Source organism: Hemitrygon akajei, chromosome 7 (genome assembly GCF_048418815.1).
Source record: "Hemitrygon akajei chromosome 7, sHemAka1.3, whole genome shotgun sequence".
Classification (NCBI taxonomy): Eukaryota; Metazoa; Chordata; class Chondrichthyes; order Myliobatiformes; family Dasyatidae; genus Hemitrygon; species Hemitrygon akajei.
This window is the reverse complement of record NC_133130.1, coordinates 42246184-42269112: the sequence shown is the minus strand read 5'-3', so window position 1 is coordinate 42269112 and position 22929 is coordinate 42246184. Positions and strand designations below refer to the sequence as shown.

Here is a 22929-nt window from a genome sequence, read left to right as displayed (position 1 = left end):
AGGAGGGGAAGGAGGCTAGCTGGAAGGTGATGGGTGAAGTCAGGTGGGTGGGAAAGGTCAAGGGCTGGAGAGGAAGAAATCTGAAAGAAAAGGAGTGTGGACCATAGGAGAAAGAGAAAGAAAAGGGGATCCAAGGGGAAGTAATTTGCAGGTAAGAAGAGGTAAACACCAGTGTGGGGAATAAAAAGGGGGGAGGCAGCAAAGTTTTTTACTGGACGGAGAAATCAATATTCATGCTGTCAAGTTGGAGACTACCCAGACAGAATATAACATGTTGCACTTCCACCCTGAGGGTGGCACAGGAGGAGGCCATGGACCAACGTGAGAGAATGGGAATGAAAATGCTTGGCCGCCAGCAAGTTCCACATGGCGGATGGAGAGGAGGTGCTCAACGAGGCAGTCCCCCAATTTACAACAGGTCTCACTAGTGTAGAGGAGGCTGCATCGGGATCACCGGACACAGTGGATGACCCCTGCAGATTCACAGGTGAAGTTTTGCCTCACCCAGAAGGACTGTTTGAGGTCCTGAATAGAGGCGTATGAGCAGGCATAGTGCTTAGACCGCTTGCAGGGTTAAGTGGCAAGAGGGTGATCAGTGGGAGAACAAATGGACAAAGGGATCATGGAGGGAGCAGCCCCTGTAGAAATCAGCTGAGGGAGCTGGGAAAGATATGTTTAGTGGGAGGATCCCTTTGGATATGGCAGAAGGTGCAGAGGATGACGTGTTGGATGTGGAATCTGATGAGGTAGTAGGTAAAGACAAGAAGAGTTTAATGTCTTTTCTACAGTATAACAGGACGTTAAGTACCCAGTGTGCCCTTATGAATGACTTATGCAACTGCAACATGAAGTCCCAATTGCTATACTCACTCAGTGCCCTGACTAACGAAGGTGAACATGCTAACACCTTTTTCACCACTCTGTTTACCACTTTCAATGAACAATGCACGTATTCCTAAACTTCTCTGCTCCACTACACTCACTAGTGCCCTACCATTCATAATATAAGCCCTATGCAGGTCTGAGTTTCCAAACAGTATTACCTCACACTTATCTGTATTAAGATCCATTTGCCACTCTTCAGCCCATTTCCCGAAATGATCAGGAGCCCATTGTATTCAATGGGAATCTTTTTCACTAACAGCAACACCTCCTAATTCTGTGTCATCTGCAAACTTGTGCATTCATATCCAACACACACACAAAATGCTGGTGGAACGCAGCAGGCCAGGCAGCATCTATAAGGAGAAGCACTGACGACGTTTCAGGCCGAAACGTCCTGACGAAGGGTCTTGGCCCAAAACGTTGACAGTGCTTCTCCCTATAGATGTTGCCTGGCCTACTGTGTTCCACCAGCATTTTGTGTGTGTTGCTTGAATTTCCAACATCTGCAGATTTCCTCGTGTTTGCATTCACATCCAATTCATTTACATAACCAGAACTGACCCCTGCTACACTAGATAGATAGATAGATACTTTATTCATCCCCATGGGGAAATTCAACTTTTTTTTCCAATGTCCCATACACTTGTTGTAGCAAAACTAATTACATACAATACTTAACTCAGTAAAAAATATGATATGCATCTAAATCACTATCTCAAAAAGTATTAATAATAGCTTTTAAAAAGTTCTTAAGTCCTGGCGGTTGAATTGTAAAGCCTAATGGCATTGGGGAGTATTGACCTCTTCATCCTGTCTGAGGAGCATTGCATCGATAGTAACCTGTCGCTGAAACTGCTTCTCTGTCTCTGGATGGTGCTATGTAGAGGATGTTCAGAGTTTTCCATAATTGACCGTAGCCTACTCAGCGCCCTTCGCTCAGCTACCGATGTTAAACTCTCCAGTACTTTGCCCACGACAGAGCCCGCCTTCCTTACCAGCTTATTAAGACGTGAGGCGTCCCTCTTCTTAATGCTTCCTCCCCAACACGCCACCACAAAGAAGAGGGCGCTCTCCACAACTGACCTATAGAACATATATAGGACATAGAACCTAGTCACCAGCCTTCATTGTGAAAAACATCTTTCAACCACCCTCTCTGCATCCTAACGCTGAGCAAATTTTAAATCCACCTAATTTACTCTCCCTGGATTTCATGGGGGAATTGAACTTAAATCTTTAACTGAAGGCTGGCTGCATTGTAGTAACCAGCTAGTTATTGAATAACCAGACGATCTAAGCAAATCCATGTAAATCAGGAAGAATGATATTATCTTTAAATTCTGTATTTCTCTCAATCTGGTTACATTTACGGGTTTGTGTTTAATTCACATCATATTCAATGGTTCTTTGTACTGGGATGGAAGACAGTGGTTGAATTATCTAACTCCTCATGTGGTTTCAGCTTGCAGCCTGCCCATTATGATTTGATAGAGCCGGAGAAGGAACTAGCGTCTACCACTGTGTGGCACAATTCATTGGCACATCACACAAAAGTTTAAAGGTAAGCTGTCAAATATTCCTACCCGAGAAATAACCATCAGTTAAATATAGTTAATTGCCTCAGTTTTCCTTCCTTCAGCCCCCTCCCAAACCTATACTTCAGGTTTCACATTGTTTTGCTTTCATTCATTGCCTCCAATATCCTCCCAAACTATTGCATGCATTTTTCTGGTTCTCCCTGTCTTCCTTAACAGAAAATATCTATAGTTTATGCAATTCCAGTGATATCAAGTTTCATAGACTGTTGAATGATTTCTTGCTGTCTTGGTCTAAACCAGATACATTAACCTGTATGCTCCTGAACTGCTGGTGCATTCTGAGTTACACACATTCTCAGTTCGACTCATCAGTGTTTGGAAGGGGGAAAATACATCAAGGAGCTTTAACGCTAAATGTGACTTTGGATAGTGACCACAGTCTGTTGACTATTCTGCACCCTTAGTTCCATTGCAAGACTGAATTTATGAAGATAACGATATCTGTATTAGGTATGGTGACCAAAAACAACAGTGCTGTCTTACATGCTTGTTTGATGCCAAATGTGTCCATGGGTAGCGAACCATTACAAACCGTAGAGCAGCTACTCCACAGGTCCAGCAGCCTGCTTCGATTCTGCCCTCAAGTGCTGTCTTTGTGGGATTTGCATCTTTTGCCTGTGTCTGGGCTGGTTTCGCTCAGAGGCATTGATTTCCCCTTACATTCCAATGTTGGCCTTGTAGATTGCCTCTTGTATGTTGGTATGTGGTAAAATATGAAAGGAGCTGATGGGATTATGGGGAAATTAAAGTAGGATTGGGCTAAATGGGTGCGTGATGGTCACTGTGAACTTGATGGGCTGAAAGGCCTGTTTGTACAGTGTAACTGTGTGACTGGCTAAGCCTGCTTGATGAGTTTTCCTGCTGTTTGCTTAAGCCTTCCTGATATTTAATGATATTGTTATTTGGTGAGTCTTTCTTCTTTGAGTCCACAAATGTAAAAGATACTCCCACAATTGCACTGTAACTACAAAACTATTCGTATCCAGAAAGTGGGGATTGAAATGTTATAGGTTACATTTTCCTTTTCAGCAGATGTGGGTCTGTCAATCTGCATCTGCATCACAATAAAATATGAAAATGCAAATACATTTACTTCTTTTGTCGAGACTTCACACAGGCTGAAACAAGGTATTGAGCAATGAAATGAAAAGATGGACATAGGATTTGAGTTATTTTCACCAGGCAATAATCTCATTTTGATTAATTTATCCTTGCTGGGACTACCACGGCACTTATTTCTTTATGAAACATACGGCACCTGCCAAGAAAGTAGGCAGCATGGAAAGTGTGTGTGTGTGTGTGTGTGTGTGTGTGTGTGTGTGTGTGTGTGTGTGTGTGTGTGTGTGTGTGTGTGTGTGTGTGTGTGTGTGTGTGTGTGTGTGTGTGTGAGAGAGAGAGAGAGAGAGAGTGAGAGAGTGAGAGAGGGGATATTTCTTCTAAAACCACAAATTCCTTTGTTGAAGTGGTGAAGTAGCAGTGAAAGTTTTTTAATTAGTGGTACAAGAATGGACTTTCTTTTCCCCTCTGTGAAGCAGTCTGAACTTGTACAACTGTAGCTAATTTGGCTGCAAGCAAAAGTGCAGGTTCACATCAGCGCTGCCAGAAGTAGCCCCCTGCCCTCCGTGGCTTGAAGCCACGTGGGATCTCCTCCCATGGAGCATTCCTGCTAACCAATGCGCATTTTAAACCCACTTAGCATTGGGACAATACTTGGTCTTTTGTCCTGGGAGGGGGAGGCGGGTCTCCAGTGGTGGGAATTGATTCTGTCGCACAGCATGCTTTCAGAAAAGCTAAACTTTTACTGCTTGTATAATAATCAATCTGCAAACGCGTCGATCACTTGAGAAGAAAAAATAGGATGAAAGCAAGAGAATGAAGGGCATGCTGCTTTTTTTTAAAGAAGGGAGTGGTTTTCCATTTTGCACAATATCAAACAAGCTCATGCTGTGCTTTGCATTTTAAGGCTCAGCTTTTGCCCAGTGCCTGAAATTTGTCAAATTCAAAATCAAGTATAAACTTCAGAAATGAAGACTAAGTCTTAACCGATGGAATTGTTCTGATCAGGAAAGGCATGGAACAAAATACAGTTGAAATGGTATAAAGACTTGGACCTTTTATTCAAATATGCTTTAAAGTGGGATGTGATTTTCCCACCGGATCACATCAGGCTGAGGAAGCCCACCCATTTTCAAAGGGTAATTACTGACAAGCTTCCAGAAACTCTTTCAATGCGAGACTGCACCAGCAAAAGGATGCTCGTGTGCACTGCAGTCGAATGGCCTGTAGTAATGCTTTATCTACAATGAATATAGGAGAACATGATGAAAGACAGACCATTCTGCCCCTCAGGGTTGTCCTGTAATTCAGTTCCATTGTTTGATTGTCTCTCCAGATCCCTGCCTACGTTCCACATCCTGACTACATGAAATTAACAAACGGTATCAATCTCAAACTGTAAACTGACCAAGAACTGTAATTTCTATTGTCAGGAACAAGTCTGAGAGTTCCAGATTGCAGAAGTGCTTTCTGATGCACAGGATTTAACCAACTCTAAATTTAAGTTGATGCCTCTTATCCAGTGCTCTTAGCCATTCCTTAGTCTTAATATCACACAGAGAGGACTATTGGCTGAAGAATGGCCTCTGTAATGGAAGTAAGCCGCAGAGAAAACCTTATTTTACTGAACACGGTTGTAAATTTCAACCTTATCTTTAGCTCTGTCATCATTGATGATGAGGCTCCTCATTCTTACAACCACCATTCAGCCCATTGAGACTCTCTGCCATTCTATCATGCTAATTTATTATCCTCTCAATCCTAATCTCCTGCCTTCTCCTGTAGCCTTTGACCTCCCTGACTGATCAAAAACCTATCAACCTCCACTGTAAGTATACACAATGACTCATCCTTCAATCTGTCTAAGTCTTCTTCTGCAGCCTCAAAATGACCTGCCCCTCCACCTACCTTCATATCATCTGCAAACTTGTCCACAAAGTTATCAATTCCTCCATCTGAGTCATTGACAGAAAATGTGAAAAAATGCATCCCCAACACTGACCCCTACGGATCAGTACTAGTCACCGGCAACCAACCAGAAAAGGGCCCCTTTGCTCACACTCTTTGCCTCCTGCCAGTCAGCCAATCTTCTGTCTATGCTAGCATCTTTCCTGTAATATCATGGGTACTTATCTTATTAAGCAGCCTTAGATGTGGCACTTTATCAAAGGGCTTCTGTAAATCCAAGTAAGCACCATCCAGTAACTCTCCTTGTCTATTCTCCCTGTTATTTATTTGTCGGATTTCTCCTTAAGGAAGCCATGCTGATTTTGGCCTATTTTATCATGTGTCTGCAAGTACCCAAAACCTCATCCTTAGTAATGGACTCCATCATCTTCACAACCACTGAGGTCAGGCTAACTGGCCTATAATTTCCTTTCTTCTGCCACCCTCCCTTCTTAAAGAGTGAAGTGACCAATTAGCTCAGTCGACTCAATATTCTTTTTTTTTGTTAACCATGGTGGTGAGCCTGATGCTATATGCTGAATGAGCAGTACATACAGCATAAAACTAGAGCAGTGTAGCACAGTACAGGTCGCTCAGCCCACAGTATTGTACCAACGTCCAAACCTACTCCATGATGATTCTAACCCTACCCTTCTACATACCCCATAACCTGCCAGGTTTCTTTCATCCACGTGCTTATGTAAGAGTCTCTTAAATATTGTTACCGTATCACCAGCACCACCAGTACCTTCCAGGCAATTACTGTACTTTGTGTAAAAACCCTACCTCTGACATCTAAGATTGTACTCCTCATATAATGTGAGGTGTGCTGGAGCTGAGGCTACAGATTATGGTGATGTATGTTTCTGCTACTGATGATGAACCTACAAGTCTGATGTCCCAGTTTTTATCTGTAAGAGACCTTGTTTATGGACCCCAGGTGTGTCCTCACTCACCTGTAAGATGATACAAGATAGGGTGCAGACAGTGTGCTATAGACAGGAGGAGTAACTTATGGAGTATTCAACATTAACTTCAGAACCGATGAAGTTTCATTGAATCAGGTAGATGCCATGACTGAAGCACAATGATTCATTTTGATTGCTTGTCCTCAATAAGTTGCCTTTTAGATGTTTCCATCCATTTTGTCCTTGATAAAAATGATTATCTTCAATCCTTCTGGAGGCAAAAATCCACTTCATATGGATGATAACACCTTGCTCTAGACATAGAACATTAGGGCACAGCACAGGCTACATAGCCCTCCATGTTTCTATCATCCATGTGCCTATTTAAGAGTTTCTTAAACGTCCTTAATGTATCTGATTCTACCACCATCCGGGCAGCATTTTCTACACAGCCACCACTCTCTGTAAAAGACGTACCTTTGACATCCTCCCACACCTTATATTTTTCTCCCATCATCTTAAAATTATGCCCCATCATATTAGCCATTTCCACTTTGGGAATAAGTTGCTGTCTGTCCACTCAGTCTAAGCCTCTTATCATCTTGTACACCTCTATCAAGTCACCTCTTATCTTCTTTCACTCCAAAGAGAAAAGACCTAATTTGTTCAACCTATCTTCACAAGACATGCTCTCTAATCCAGACAGCATCCTGACAAATCTACTTTGCACCTTCTCCAAAGCTTCCGCATCCTTCCTGTAATGAGGTGACTAGAACTGAGCTCAGTATTCCAAGAATGTTGTGTTATGTTATGACAGTTAGGCTAAATAAATTAAAGTCTGAACAGCAGAACGTTGATCTGACTCATTGATTAGTTGATTGCATAACTCTGTCTGTTGCAAGCTCTTTTAAAAAATATTTTAAGTATTAATATTAAAAAGTATTTTAAGCTAATGTGCAAGCCAACTCTGCTCTTTATCCAGGAACAAAAGTGTTTCCAATACAATCATATTAAGGAGATATCAGCACTTCTCCAGGTCATGCCCTCTTCTTCATTAGGAGACCCGATGAAGGGTCTCAGCCCAAAACATCAACTGTTTACCATTTTCCATAGATACTGCCTGGCCTACTGAGTTCGTCTAACACTTAGTCTGCGTTGCTGGGATTTCCAGCCTCTGCAGATTTCCTTTTGTTCATGCCCTCTTCTTGCTGCTGCCATCAGGAAGAAGATACAGGAGCATCAGCACCCACACCACCGGGTTCAGAAATAGTTGTTACCCCACAACCAGCGGGGGACCACTTCACTCACCCAACACTAAACTGTTCCCTTAACCTACAGACTCACTTTCAAGGACTCTACAACTTTTTTTTTCAACATTTATTGATTATTTATTATTATTATTATTTTGTTTTCTCTCTCTCATTTTGTACTTGCTTGGTTTGTTACCTTTTGCACTTTGGTTCTCTGTCCATCTTGTTGGGGTGATCTTTCACGGATTCTGTTGTGTTCCTTGTATTTGCTGTGGATACCAGTAAAAATGAATCTCAGGGTTGTATATGGTGACATATATGTACTTCGATAATAAATTTTCTTTGAACAACTGTCGGGACTTTGCACGGATTAGAGATGGTGCCACACAGTGACCATGAGAAAGAGCAGGTTGCAGTGGGACGGGCAGCCCAGCAATTAGGTCCTCCTCTAACCCTTATAAGGAGGAGATAGATGTGGTCCTGCTGTGAAAAGAAAACTGCTCACTCACACATGAGCAACTATGCAAGCCATTAAAAGGCACATGACAGAGTTTTAGTAACATGGTTAAATCTTTTGAGTTCTCTCCGGCGACTGAATTGATATATGGCATTGGAGGCAGCAGCACGTTTCATACTAGAACATGCTGCTGCCTCAAGGGGTGCTAACATGGGTCATTGGCTACAATCATGCTAGCTTTTCCATCTGAATGCAATTATTAGTAGGCTGCTTTCTAGACCTGGATCTCCTGTGGACAGAATGTGTTCAGTAGTTTGCATCTTGAAGGCATCACTCAATGCTGGCAGTGTGCTCCCACATTTGGCACTTCAAAGAATTTTTGGATTATTAGTTTGTCATTCCTGTTAATGTTGATTGAATTTTTTCAGATTTTGTTAGATCAGAATTCATAGGAAAATGAGAACTGTTAATGCAGAAAGGCTTTCTGTGTTCACTGAGGGAAGAGGGTAAATGGATTGCAGGAAGTAAAGGCCTACCACCTGAATCCCAATCTGTTTAGCTGAAATGCATTGTGTTCTTTCCCCACCCTGAGCTGTTGATTGTCACTCATCATAACATGGCTCCTCCTCTTCACCTACCTCCTTCATCAGCAATCCTCTCTGTACAAAGGGTGTTTGATGGCTCTAGGTCTGCGTTTACTAGACTTCAAAAGAATAAGTGGTGATGTATTAAAAGGTGAAAGGTTGTGACAGAGTGGATGTGGAGAGGGTGTTTCCTATGGTGGGAGAGTCTAAGACCAGAGAACGCAGGCTCAGAATAGAGGGTTGTCCGTTTAGAACAGAGATGAGGAGGAATTTCTTAAGCCAGAGAGTGGTGAATCTGTGGAATTCATTGCCATTGCCATTGAGGCCAAGTCAATGGGTACATTTAAAGCAGAGGTTGATAGATCCGTGATTATTGAAGGCACGAAGGGATACAGAGAGAAGGCAGGAGATTGGGGCTGGGAATCAAAATAAATCGTTCATCATGAAATGACAGAACAGGCTCAATGGTCCAAGAGGCCTAATTCTGCTCCGATATGCAAAGGTCTTATGGTCTTATTTTCAAACCATGTTGTATGCAGTACAGTGCAGCAATGGAGCAGACTGTGTAGCCACACTCCCATACCTAACCATGTAATAGACTTCTAACACCCTCAGTTTCCCTGGAAAGTGGGAATAGTTTGGAATGAACAAGTTCTGTGCCAACTGCTGATGTACACATTTGTATTAACCTAGTGATTTGTTGCTGGTCAAATCGGAAACTCCGTTACTGCTGGCTTGCTTGCCAATATCTGAGTGCAGTTGCTAAGACCATAGATACAGAGTAGGCCAAGCATCTTGGAGCTCTGTCAATTTACATGTTGATGCCTTTATTTGTTTGGATCTACAGGTATGGCTTGTTTGACAGGAATATACATTGCAGATCGCCTGCTGTTTCCTAAAAAAAAAGCCCTGGTACAGTGGTGATAGCATAATGTTAAAGGCAGTGGTGATGTTGACAGCAACGGTCTCAGCATATTTCACCAGAGCCAGTGCGTTGACACATTGGGCTTCACCGATCGGTGACAGCTTGCTGGTTGAAGTGTCACTTTCATTAGAAAACAGATCCATTGTGGCTGATCTACCTCTTCAGTCAAGAGCCCCTCACCTCTGTCTTCTAACAGGCATACTTGCTGGTGTAACCTGGTTGTTCAGCCTGTTACTATTGATCCACTGCCTCCAAGTGCTCTTCTGTTCAAAGCAAAGAAACTGAAATGCCACCCATTACAAGCATTGCCAGCTTAGTCATGGGAAATAATGAAATGAAGATGTAATGAGCCAGCTCAAAAACCCTTTGGAATTCCACAGAACACAGCAGTATCTATGGTGGAGAATGACCTGTCAGCATTTTGGGCCAAAACTCTTCGTCAGGTCTGGCTAGCAAGTGAGGGGGAAGGTGGAGGGATGGGGGAGGGAGAATGAGGCTACAAGATGGGAAGTGAAAAGGTGGAAGAGGTAGAGGGCTGAAGAGGAAAGAAATCTGGTAGGAGAGGACAGTAGACCACAGAAGGTGATGGGCAGGTGAGAAGGAAACCAAAATGGGGAATGGAAAAAGAGAGAAAGGGAAGGGGGAGAAATTACTGGAAGTTAGAAAAATCACTCTTCATGCCATCAGGTTGGAAGCTACTCAGATGGAATATGAGGTGTTGCTTCTCCAATTTTCAACCTTGTGTGTGTTGCTCGAGATTTCTAGCATCTGCAGAATTGCAGAGTTTACCTTTAAGTCCTATAGTGTTATACCATGGCTTTGCTCCACTTCCTTTCAGACTTTCCTCAAAGCCCACCTCTTTGACCAAGTCACTCCTCCTCCTCCTAATTCCTTGTTTGGCTCACTTTCCATTCAAATTCCAATCTATCACCTTAAACAGTATATAAAAAGGCATGCTGTTATTTCATCAGAAAGTTAGACATAATTTGACCCTCAGATCATAAAATGCATATGGATAAGGAAGGTCATTTGCCCCATCTTTGCATCCTTAACACAAAGAACCTGGTCTCCCATCAAGGCATCCAGCTGTTGCTTAAATTATTTCAGGCTTTTTCCCCTGTCACTGCCCTGGAGCTGTAGGTCATGGTATTTTCTGGGAATAATTGTGGTAATGACTGAATTCTCCACTCTCCCAGTGAAACACATATGATCATCCTGGTGCAGTGCACAGATGTTATCTCTCTCACAAAGAAAGGAATTAATCGCATATCTTTCTGTGAAATACTGGCAATTGAAACAAAAATCCAAACATTTTTCTTCAGCAGGAGTAAGCAAAAGCTGTAACTATAGCAACATATGCTTAACAGCTATCCTCCTACAAAAAGGAAGTGGTTGCTTCAGCAGGCACTTTCTTCAGTACTAATAAATAGGTTTATTTTAAATAATGTTTAAAATTTAATAAAAGTGGCATATAATGTACTACACAGTATGTTTTATGAATATGATTTTGTCTGGAGATTCTATCCACCCAATAACTTTGATGTTGTTGCCTTCCACTAATTTCAAGAACAAATTATCACATGGTTTCATAACTTGCAGCCTCACTTTATACTGTGCCTTAAGTCACTTGATAAAATGGGAACAATTTAGCAATGTTACTGAAAGAAATCTCAGTCACGTACACCACAGCTCATGTCGGAGGTCACGATGCAGTTTACTGTTCCAGAACACTTTCTAAATAGGAACCAGCTTTGGGAACACAACTGCAGGAGAATCCAATCAGGTACCTCTCAGCTCGCATCAAAGGCCATTATGTAATTTCCTGTGCCGGAACACTTTCTAAATGAGAAACAGGTTGGGGACACTCCAGCAAAAAAAAGTCTAATCAGGTCCAGCTGTACTTCCTGGAAAAGGCTTACTATTAGATGAGTGGTATATAGCTCACCGCCCACTGAAATGCAAAGTTACAGTCTTCAGTCAATTGATAAAGGTTCAGGGTGGTTCTGCTGAGATTTATGTGTTTAATTATTGTTAATATCTGCCAGTTTTAATACCTGAAGTGAAGTATTTACGTTTCAGAGGATATCTGATTTGAATGCAACTTCCGCAAATGAAGATTTCAATTTTTTTTATTGAAAGGCCAAATAACTTTTTTAACAAGTGGAAAGGTCTGCATTCCCTAACCTAATAGCATTCCAACCATCGAAATATTATACTGCTACAGATAAGACCCCACCATTTTGCAGGCAATTTAGTGACTTCTTAGTAGATGCAAAATCAACATTCAATACTCAGTTTTATCCTGCCCGACGAAGTATTACAAATGAAAGCGGCATTATAATTTTCCTTACAATTAAGCAATGTTTTGAATTTTCATGGGTGCAATACTTGCTTCAATACTTCAGAGGAAATCTGATGTGAAATTCTGGCCTCTGCCCCATTCTTTTCCAGAATGCCCATGGCCTGAAGTGTTGACTGTTTATTTCCCGCAGTAGATTCTGCCTGACTGATAAGTTCCTCCAGTGCACCATGCTTCATTTTGATTGCTTCTTTTTGTATTTAAAAAACTAATGCATATTTCGGGTGTGAACATGCTGATTTTAATTTTGTCCTTTGTAATCAGACCTATGGTCCATTTCTGATTCATAACCGTTGTATACTTCTGCGCTCGTGTTTTGTTGTTTAGCACCTCAATAACAAGAAATGTGAGGTAATTTTCAGGCGACAACATCTTAAAGAGAGAAACAAAAAACAACAATAACTTATTTATACAATCTTTTCAACATGTTAAAATGCCTCGAAGTGCTTTGAAGAGCAGCATTAGGAGACCTTTGAGCAGATTATTACATAGCCAAAAAGGTAAATGTTAAGGTGTGTCACAAAGTTGGAAACTGAAGTGGACAGGTGAGTGGTTTAAAGAGCAGTTCTACCGGCTGAGACTCAGCTATTGAAGGCACTGCAGCAAGTGGTAGAATGTTTAATTTCAGAGATGGGTGAGAGGCCTGAATTAGAGAAAGGTAGATATCAAGGTGGTTTACAAGGTTGGAAGAGATTACAGAGAAAGAAAAAGGGGAGACTAAGAATGATTTGAAAGGAAAGATGAGAATTTTAAATTTGATGTTTTGGTTAATTAGAAGCCAATTTAATCAAAATTAGCAAACATGGGATGATAACCTGATGGACTGTATGGCTTAGAATAGTCAAGGTCTAAGTAAAATTTATTATCAAATCACATTATATGTTACCTAGAATATCATTTCCATGCATGCATTTACAGAAAAATAATTAAAGTCAAAGTAATTTATTAAAAACTACGTATAATCAGAGACTGAAAAACAATCAGTTGTGTAAAAAAAATAATAGTGAGAATATTAGTTATAGAGTCTTTGAAAGTGAGTCTGTCGGTTGTGGTGAGTGAAGTTATCCTCGCCAGTTCAGGAACCTGATCGTTGTAGGGTAATAACTTTTCCTGAACCTGGTAGTGTGGGACCAAGCCTCCTGCACCTCCTGCCTGATAGCTGTAGCGATAAAAGAGCAGGGTCTGGTTGGTGGAAGTCCTTGATGATGGATACTGCTTTCTTGTGACAGTTCTCCAAGACAAGTCTGCAGTTAGCAGATTTGTGGATGGTTTCACAAGCAAGAGAACATCTGCAGATCCTGGGAATCCAAGCAACACAAACAAAATGCTGGAGGAACTCAGTAGGCCAGGCAGCATCTATAAAAAGAGTAAACAGTCAATGTTTTAGGCTGAGAAAAAAAGTTGAGAAGTCAGAGTAAGAACGGAAGGAAGAAGTATAAGGTGGTAGGTGATAGGATAGGTGAAACTGGGAGTGGGGGGGGGTGAAATAAAGAGCTGCAAAGTCAATTGGTGAAAGAGATAAAGGGCTAGAGAAGGGGGACTCGGATAGGAGAGGACAGATGGCTATGAAAGAAAGGGAATAGGTAGGAGCACCAGAGGGAGGTGATGGGCAGGTAAGGAGATAAGGTGAGAGAGGGAAATGGGAATGGGAAATGGTGAAGGGGTGGGGACAATTTCTGGAAGTTCGAGAAATCAATGTTCATGTCGTCAGGTTGGAGGCTACCCAGACAATATATAAGGTGTTGCTCCTCCAACCTGAGTGTGGCCTCATTCCAGTAGTAGAACATGGACAACATTGACTGACATGTTGGAATAGGAATGGGAAGTAGAATTAAAATGGGTGGCCACTGGGAGATCCCTCTATTTCTGGTGGATGAAGCGTAGATGCTCAGTGAAGCGGTCTCCCAACCTATGTCGGGTCTCACCTATATTCAAGTTTACGGTTTATTCAAGTGCAGCAGCAATGGTGCGATAGGAAATCAAGCAGGTATTAGAAAGGAGTATTAAAAGAACTAGAAAGATATAAATCAGAAGGAGACCAATTTAAAGAGGTGACAATGATTTTGCACAACTCCAGTTATCAAATATCCTTTTTAACACAGTTTTTCTTGAGATACTAATGCAGTTAAATATATCATGCTCTAACAATGAATGGCTGAGATAGAGTGGCCATGGAGGAGATGTTTCTTATACTGTGGGAGTCTAGAACTGAGGGTACAACCTCAGAATAGAAGGATGTTCAGAAGGAATTTCTTTAGAGAGAAGATAATGAATCTGTAGAATTCAATGCCACATCTGGCTGAGAAGGCCACGCCACTAGGTATATTTAAAGTGGAGTTTAATAGATTCTTGATTAATAACTGTGTCAAAGGCTATTGGAAAAAGGCTGGAGAATGAGGTTGAGAGGGATAATAAAACATCCTTGATGGAATGGTGGAGCAGAGTCTATGCTTCAAATGGCCAAATTCTTCTTGTCATGTGGTCTTATGAGGTCATGGAGAAAAAGTGCTTGTCATCTTGAAAATTGGAATGGATAAATCCCCAGGGCCTGACAAGGTGTCCCCTCAGACCTTGTGGGAGGCTCATGCAGAAACTGCAAGGGCTCTAGCAGAGGTATTTAAAGCATCCTTAGTCACGGGTGAGGTGCCAGAGAATTGGAGGATACTTAATTGTTTTCCATTGTTTAAGAAAGACTCTAAGAATAAATTTGGAAATTACAGTTCAGTGATCCTGACATCAGTAGTGGGTAAATTACTGGAAGATATTCTAAAGGATCGGATTTATAAATACTTGGATAGACAGGGACTGATTTAGAATTGTCAACATGGCTTTGCGTATAGTATGTGGTGTCTAACCAAACTTATAGAGTTTTTGAGGTGGTTATTTGGAAAGTTGATAAAGAAAAGGCGCTAGCTGCTGTCTATGTGGACTTTAGCAAGGTCTTTGACAATGTTCTGCATGGGAGTTTAGTCAAGAAGGTTCATTCAATTGGCATTCAGGATGAAGTAGTAAATTATGTGGCTTCATGGTAGAAGCCAGAGAGTGGTTGTAGATGGTTGTCTTTCTGACTGGAGGCCTGTAACTAGTGATGTGCTGTAGGGATCAGTGCTGGGTCCATTGTTATTTGTCAACCATATAAATGATCGGGATGATAATATGATAAAATGGATTAGCAAATTTGCTGGTGACACCAAAACTGGGGGCATAGTGGAAAGCAAGGATGGCAATCAAATCTTGCAGTGGGATCTGGAGTGGGAGCCAAATCTATCAAATTTTGCAGTGGGAGTCAGCTGTAAAAATTAGCTGAAAAATGGCAGATGGATTTTAATGCGGGCAAGATGTGGTATTATACTTTGGGAAGACTAACCGAAGTAGGACTCACACAGTGAGTGGTAGGGCACTGATAAGGGCGGTAGAAAAAAGCGATCTTGGAATACCAGTCCATAATTCCCTGAAAGTGGCATCACAAATAGATAGAAGAAAACTTCTGGCACAATGGCCTTCATACATCAAATTATTGAGTACAGGAGTTGGGATGTTACATTATTGTATAAGACATTGGTGAGACGTAATTTGCAGTATTATGTGCAGTCCTGGTCACCAACCTACAAGAAAGATATCAATAAGATTCAAAGAGTACAGAGAAAATTTCCAAGGATGTTCTCAATTCCTGAGGACCAGAACTACAAGGAAAGTGTTAGGACTTTATTCCCTGAAGAATGAAGGAAGAATTGATAGAAGTCTACAAGATTATGAGAGGTATATTATGAGATTATGAGATGTTTGCATTGAGTACAGAAGTTGGGATGTAATGTTAAAATTGTACAAGGCATTGGTAAGGCCAAATTTGGAATATTGTGTACAGTTCTGGTCACCGAATTATAGGAAAGATATCAATAAATTAGAGAGAGTGCAGAGACGATTTACTAGGATGTTACCTGGGTTTCAGCACTTAAGGTACAGAGAAAGGTTGAACAAGTTAGGTCTCTATTCATTGGAGCGTAGAAGGTTGAGGGGGGATTTGATCGAGGTATTTAAAATTTTGAGAGGGATAGATAGAGTTGACGTGAATAGGCTGTTTCCATTGAGAGTAGGGGAGATTCAAATAAGAGGACATGATTTGAGAGTTAGGGGGCAAAAGTTTAAGGGAAACACGAGGGGGTATTTCTTTACTCAGAGAGTGTAGCTGTGTGGAATGAGCTTCCTGTAGAAGTAGTAGAGGCCAGTTCAGTTGTATCATTTAAGGTAAAATTGGATAGGTATATGGACAGGAAAGGAGTGGAGGGTTATGGGCTGAGTGCGGGTAGGTGGGACTAGGTGAGATTAAGAGTTCAGCACGGACTAGGAGGGCCGGAATGGCCTGTTTCCGTGCTGTGATTGTTATATATATGGTTATGGTATAGACAGGGTATACATACATAAGCAGGCTTTCTCCACAGGTTCAATGAGATGAGAACTTGATGTCTTTGGTTAAGGGTGAAAGGTGAAATGTTTAAGGGAAACATGGAGGGGGTACTTCTCTACTCATTGGGTGGTGAAAGTGTGGAACCAGCTACCAGCAGAAGTAATGAATGCAGGTTAGATTTTAACATTTAAGAGAAGCTTGGGTGGGAGTGGTACAGTACAGATGCAGGTTGAGTAGACTTAGCAGAATAATAGTTCAGCATGTACTAGATGGGCCAAAGAACTGTATTGATTTGATGCTGTAGTTCCACGTGATTCTATGTATATAATTTTTGAGCTAATTATATGCAGGAAGAAATATAGATCACATTTCTCTGTTCCTAATGTATGCTCCTCCCTATTTGATCATAGAATGGACATTGAACCCATGAACACAACCTCACTTTTTACTTTTCTGCACTATTTTTAATTTAATTATTTTATATATATATATATATATATTGTAGCGATGTACTACATACAGAGCTAGAGACGACACGCAGTCAGTAAGTCGTTTCGAGACTAGTTTATTCAAACTTTGCGGCGCTGGCATTTAATCCCTCGCGCCCGCCCTCTCCGGGCGGAAATGACGTCAGAGGTGCATTACCAAAGTCTCCCCCCGTGCTCTGGCTATTTGTGAGCCGGTTCGCCTGCACAGAAAGTGGGTCGCCACATAACCCCCCCCCCCCCCCCACAGAACCGGCAATACACCCCCCAATGTCCACAGTCTGGATCAGCCTCTGTTTGGGAGGTCTGCCTCTACGCCGCGGTGCCTGAACCTCGACCGGCTGCGCCAAGTCCACATGGGCTGGTTTGAGTCGGTCCACCGTGAAAACCTCCTCTCTCCCCCCAATGTCCAGAACGTATGTGGACCCGTTGTTGTTGATCATCTTGAACGGCCCCTCGTACGGCCGCTGTAGCAGGGCCCAGTGTTCGCCCCTTCGTACAAACACAAACTTACAGTTCTGCAGGTCTTTGGGTACATGGGTCGGGGTCCGTCCGTGCTGTGAAGTCGGTACGGGGGCCAGGATGCCGAGCCTCTCGCATAGTCTGTCCAGGACTGCTGCGGGTTCTTCCTCTTGCCCCCTTGGGGCTGGTATGAACTCTCCTGGGACGGCCAGGGGTGCGCCGTACACCAACTCGGCCGACGAGGTGTACAGATCGTCTTTGGGCGCTGTGCGAATTCCAAGCAGGACCCAGGGAAGCTCGTCCACCCAGTTAGGTCCTCTCAGGCGGGCCATGAGAACCGACTTCAAGTGACGTTGGAAACGTTCCACTAGTCCGTTCGACTGTGGGTGGTGGGCAGTGGTGTGGTGCAGCTGCGTTCCCAACAGGCTGGCCACAACCGACCACAGGCTGGAGGTGAACTGGGTGCCTCTGTCAGAGGTAATGTGGGCCGGTACCCCGAAGCGTGCTACCCAGGTTGCAATCAGTGCTCAGGCGCAGGAATCGACAGATGTGTCAGTGAGCGGGACCGCCTCTGGCCACCTCGTGAACTGGTCTACCATAGTTAGGAGGTACCGCACTCCTTGGGACACTGATAGGGGGCCCACGATATCCACATGAATGTGGTCGAACCTCCGGTGGGTGGGTTCAAACTGCTGTGGCGGGGCTTTAGTGTGCCGCTGCACCTTGGCTGTTTGGCACTGCACGCACGTTCTGGCCCATTCACTGACCTGCTTGCGAAGTCCATGCCACGCGAACTTGCTGGAGACCAGCCGGACAGTTGTCCTGATAGATGGGTGCGCCAAACTGTGTATGGAGTCGAAAACTCGCCGCCTCCAGGCTGCCGGGATGATGGGGCGAGGTTGGCCGGTAGCCACGTCGCACAGGAGGGTCCTCTCACCTGGGCCTACAAGAAAGTCCTGCAGCTGCAAACCCGAGACTGCGGTCCTGTAGCTGGGCATCTTGTCGTCTGCCTGCTGCGCCTCCGCCAGTGCTGCATAGTCCACCCCCAGGGACAGGGCCTGGACAGCTGGTCTGGAGAGTGCGTCCGCCACAATGTTGTCCTTTCCCGAGACATGCTGGATGTCCGTCGTGTACTCGGAGATGTAAGACAGATGTCGCTGCTGGCGAGCCGACCAGGGATCAGACACCTTCGTGAACGAGAAGGTCAACGGTTTGTGGTCCATGAACGCGGTGAAGTACCTTCTAAGAAGTACCTGAAATGCCGGACTGCCAGGTACAGTGCCAACAGCTCCCGGTCAAAAGCACTGTACTTGAGTTCGAGTGGTCATAGGTGCTTGCTGAAGAACACCAAGGGTTGCCAGCGCCCCTCGATGAGCTGCTCCAGCACCCCACCGACTGCTGTGTCGGAAGTGTCCACCATGAGGGCGGTCGGAACGTCTGTTCTGGGGTGCACCAGCATCGCGGCATCTGCCAAGGCTTCCTTGGCTTTAACAAAAGCGGCCGCGGCCTCCTCGTCCCAAGTAATGTCCTTGCCTTTACCCGACATCAGGGTGTACAAAGGGTGCGTAATACGGGCTGCTGAGGGGAGGAAACGGTGGTAGAAATTCAACATACCAACAAACTCCTGCAGGCCTTTGACTGTGTTGGGCCGGGCGAAGTGGCGGATCGCGTCTACCTTGGCGGACAGAGGTGTTACCCCGTCTTTGGTAATCCTGTGGCCCAGGAAGTCGATGGTATCGAGACCAAACTGGTGTTTGGCCGGGTTGATCATGAGGCCGAAATCACTCAGGCGGGAGTAGAGCTGGCGGAGGTGAGACAGATGCTCCTGACGACAACTGCTAGCTATAAGGACGTCATCCAAATAGATGAACACAAAGTCCAGGTCGCGTCCCACCACGTCCATTAGCCGCTGGAACGTCTGTGCGGCATTCTTCAGGCCGAATGGCATTCGGAGGAAACGGGGTGATAAGTGCCGTTTTGGGGATGTCTTCAGGGTGCACCAGGATTTGATTGTATCCCCGGACGAGGTCTACTTTGCCCCGTGCAGGTTTGCTGCAAAGTCCTGTATGTGCGGCACGGGGTAGCGGTCTGGAGTTGTAGCCTCGTTCAGTCTGCGGTAGTCGCCGCATGGTCTCCAACCCCCAGCTGCTTTGGGCACCATGTGCAGGGGGGAGGCCCATGGGCTGTTGGACCTCTGTACGATCCCGAATTCCTCCATCCTCTTGAACTCCTCCTTCGCCAGGCGGAGTTTTTCCGGGGGGAGCCTTCATGCACGGGCATGAAGGGGTGGTCCCTTGGTCGGGATGTGGTGCTGAACCCCGTGTCTGGGCATGGCTGCCGTGAACTGCGGTGCCAGAATCGATGGAAAGTCTGCCAGGATTCTGGTGAATTCGTTGTCCGACAGCGTGATGGAGTCCAGGTGTGGGGCCGGCAACTTGGCTTCACCCAGGGAGAACGTCTGGAAAGTCTCGGCATGTACCAGTCTTTTCCCTTGCAAGTCGACCAGCAGGCTGTGAGCTCGCAAGAAGTCCGCCCCCAGGAGTGTTTGGGCCACAGCGGCCAGTGTGAAGTCCCACGTGAACCGGCTGGCGCCGAACTGCAGCTGCACTGTGCGGGTGCCGTAGGTCCGTATCGTGCTGCCGTTAGCGGCCCTCAGGGTGGGTCCTGGCTTCCTGTTGCGGGTGTCGTACCCCGTCGGGGGCAAGACGCTGATCTCCGCTCCGGTGTCGACCAAGAAGCGGCGTCCCGACTATTTGTCCCAGACGTACAAGAGGCTGTCCTGGTGGCCAGCCGCCATAGTCATTAGCGGCAGCTGGCCCTGGCCCTGGCCCTTGTAGGGCAGGCGACAACGGCGGGCTTTTGTGCCCCACCGTTAGTGGTAGAAACACCACTGTTCACTGGCCTCCTCACTCCTGCCTCTGCGTTGTGTGTGCCCCCCCCCCCCCCCCGCCGGGCCTGGTCTGGTCCGCTGTTGGGCGCGTGGCCTGGTAATCTGACCAACGGACGCCACGCTCTCCCTCTTGGCTTTCCACAGCACGTCTGCCCAGGCCGCCACCTTCCGGGGGTCGCTGAAATCTGCGTCGGCCAGCAGCAGATGTATGTCCTCGGGCAGTCGCTCTAGGAACGCTTGCTTGAACATGAGGCAGGGCTTGTGTCCATCAGCCAGGGACAGCATCTCGTTCATCAATGCTGACGGCAGTCTATCTCCCAAACCATCCAGGTGAAGCAGGTGGGCACCCCGCTCACGCCGTGAGAGGCCAAAGGTCCCAATGAGCAGCGCTTTGAATGCTTCATATTTGCCTTCTTCCGGGGGCGACTGTATGAAATCCACAACCTGGGCGGCCGTCTCCTGGTCAAGGGCGCTCACCACGTGGTAGTAACGCATGGAATCAGAGGATATCTGCCGAATCTGGAACTGGGCTTCTGCTTGGCTAAACAACACGCGTGGCCGCAGCGTCCAGAAAGTCGGCAGTTTTAGCGAAACTGCGTGAACAGATGAAGAGTCGGTCATCTTTGGTCCAAATCCCGTTTGGACCGTCGGGGTCACCAATGTAGCGATGTGCTACACACAGCGCTGAAATAACGACACGCAGTCGGTAAGTCGTTTCGAGACTAGTTTATTCAAACTTCACGGCACTGGCATTTAATCCCTAGTGCCCACCCTCTCCGGGCGGAAATTATGTCAGAGGTGCATTACCAAAGTCTCCCCCTGCGCGCTGGCTACTTGTGAGCCGGTTCGCCTGAGCAGAAAGTGGGTCGCCACAATATGCTCATTGTGATTAATTATCTTTTTCTATATTTATTATGTATTACATTTTACTGCTGCCGCTAAGTTACCAAATTTCACGATATATGCCAATAATATTCAACCTGATTCTGATTCTGATTTTGATTTTAGTTTCTTCCTCACAGAAAAATCGGATTCAGCTTGTACATGGTTGGACAATAATTTTTGGTTTGCTTTTCTTCTTTTCCCAATAGTATCTATTTACACAACACACACGAAATGCTGTTGGAACACAGCAGGCCAGGCGGCATCTGTAAGGAGAAGCACTGTCGACGTTTCGGGCCGAGACCCTTCGTCAGGACTCTATTCATTTACCCACACTTTGCTGATGGAACTCATTCATGTTGGTAGGATATTCCATGGGCAATGTCAATACTCAGTACTTGGACAAAGTTGTTTACTGGTGTTTGTTGCAGGCAGTGAGAGCTATACTGGGACACCACAGAAAAATGCACTCCTGCTCTGCTCTCCTCTGCATTCCAACAAGGGTAATCAGATATTCATCCCACTCTAAGCTTGGGTACTCTGAGACGGAATATGACAGTCTTCCTTATAAAATAATAATGAAAAGGAATTAATCTTTGACCCTCAATGTTGCATCCCACCAAGCAATCCAGTTATGTATAGACTGAAAGGAAATATCTCTATTCTCTCTTTTGCACATTATGCACTGACATTCAGGGCAGCAATGAAGGTCTTCCATCTCTGGTGGCTTCCTTCAACATGTCAGTAGCTTCCTAACAGAAATATATGGCATGCAAAAGGTCCCTTGCTGGATTGTGCCTTTCTGCAAGTGGGAACACATCATTACTGACTACCTGTGGCTTCTGGCTCAGACTGGAGCTTCTGGCATGATTAAAAATGATAAAAACTCTAATGCATGTTTATAATACATCATTTCCTGCTACATATTTTCCACTTTCCTAATGTACTTCTCTCCAGATTTTATGCTGTATTTACACAGTGTATTAGGAAGGGAAATAGCAAAATGATGAATCATCTCTTTCTGTAAGTTTACACAGAAAAGGAAAATAATCCTTTTAAGAATGAATGTGTAATTTTATACAAATGAATAACTCGTGCACCATTTCACCAGGATTGAAATAAATGCTGACGAACTGTGTTCTTTCTTGTAAAAATTGTGTATAATTTAATGTTTATTTTGTGTTTTTTTCTTGTGATTGCTACTTATATGATGCTATGCGGCTATGATGTTGCTGTAAATAGGTCTTCCACTGCACCTGTTCATATACGTTCTTGTGCATATGTCAATAAACCTATTGGTGAGAGAGAGCCTGAGGGATTTCGAAATGTTGCAGTGAAGAGTTAGTCTTTGACTTAGTACTGTAGACCATGCTCTCTCCTTGGGTCTTTGCTGTTGCTGGCATGGTGAATGGTGGGATTGCTGACGCTTTCTGCTGGAGTAAGTTGGAGGGCAGGGCTGCCTCTGCATGTGAGGGGGAGCAGGAGCTTTGGGGTTCTCACATCCTTTTTCTGTCATTCATTCTTCGTTTTTTTTCTCTGCTTCAAAGCTGTCTGCAGAGAGTAAGAATTTCAGGCTGTATATTGTATATATTCTCTGATATTAAATGGAACTATTGAACTATTGATTTATTTGACATTCCCTGTTAGTTTTGGTAAATCATGTCTTGCTTTCACTTACATGTGACAAAAAAGCTGAACATTTGAACTCTCGTGTGCATTTAAGGATCATGCAAAACAATAACAATTAAATTGAGATTGGAGTGAAATTCACAAGTCAAAATGTCTTTGGTGATACTTTAATTTTTTATTGAGTTTAACCACCTTAAATTTAACCAA

General features: G+C 44.3%; 1 long non-coding RNA gene across 1 annotated transcript; it reads left to right on the top strand.

Moving 5' to 3' along the window:
- The first annotated feature begins 2141 nt into the window (after nucleotides 1-2141).
- Nucleotides 2142-22217, top strand: LOC140729984 (uncharacterized). Its single transcript, XR_012099455.1, has 3 exons — nucleotides 2142-2257; nucleotides 2348-2446; nucleotides 21303-22217. It is a non-coding gene; the product is annotated as an uncharacterized lncRNA (long non-coding RNA).
- The last annotated feature ends 712 nt before the right edge of the window (nucleotides 22218-22929 follow it).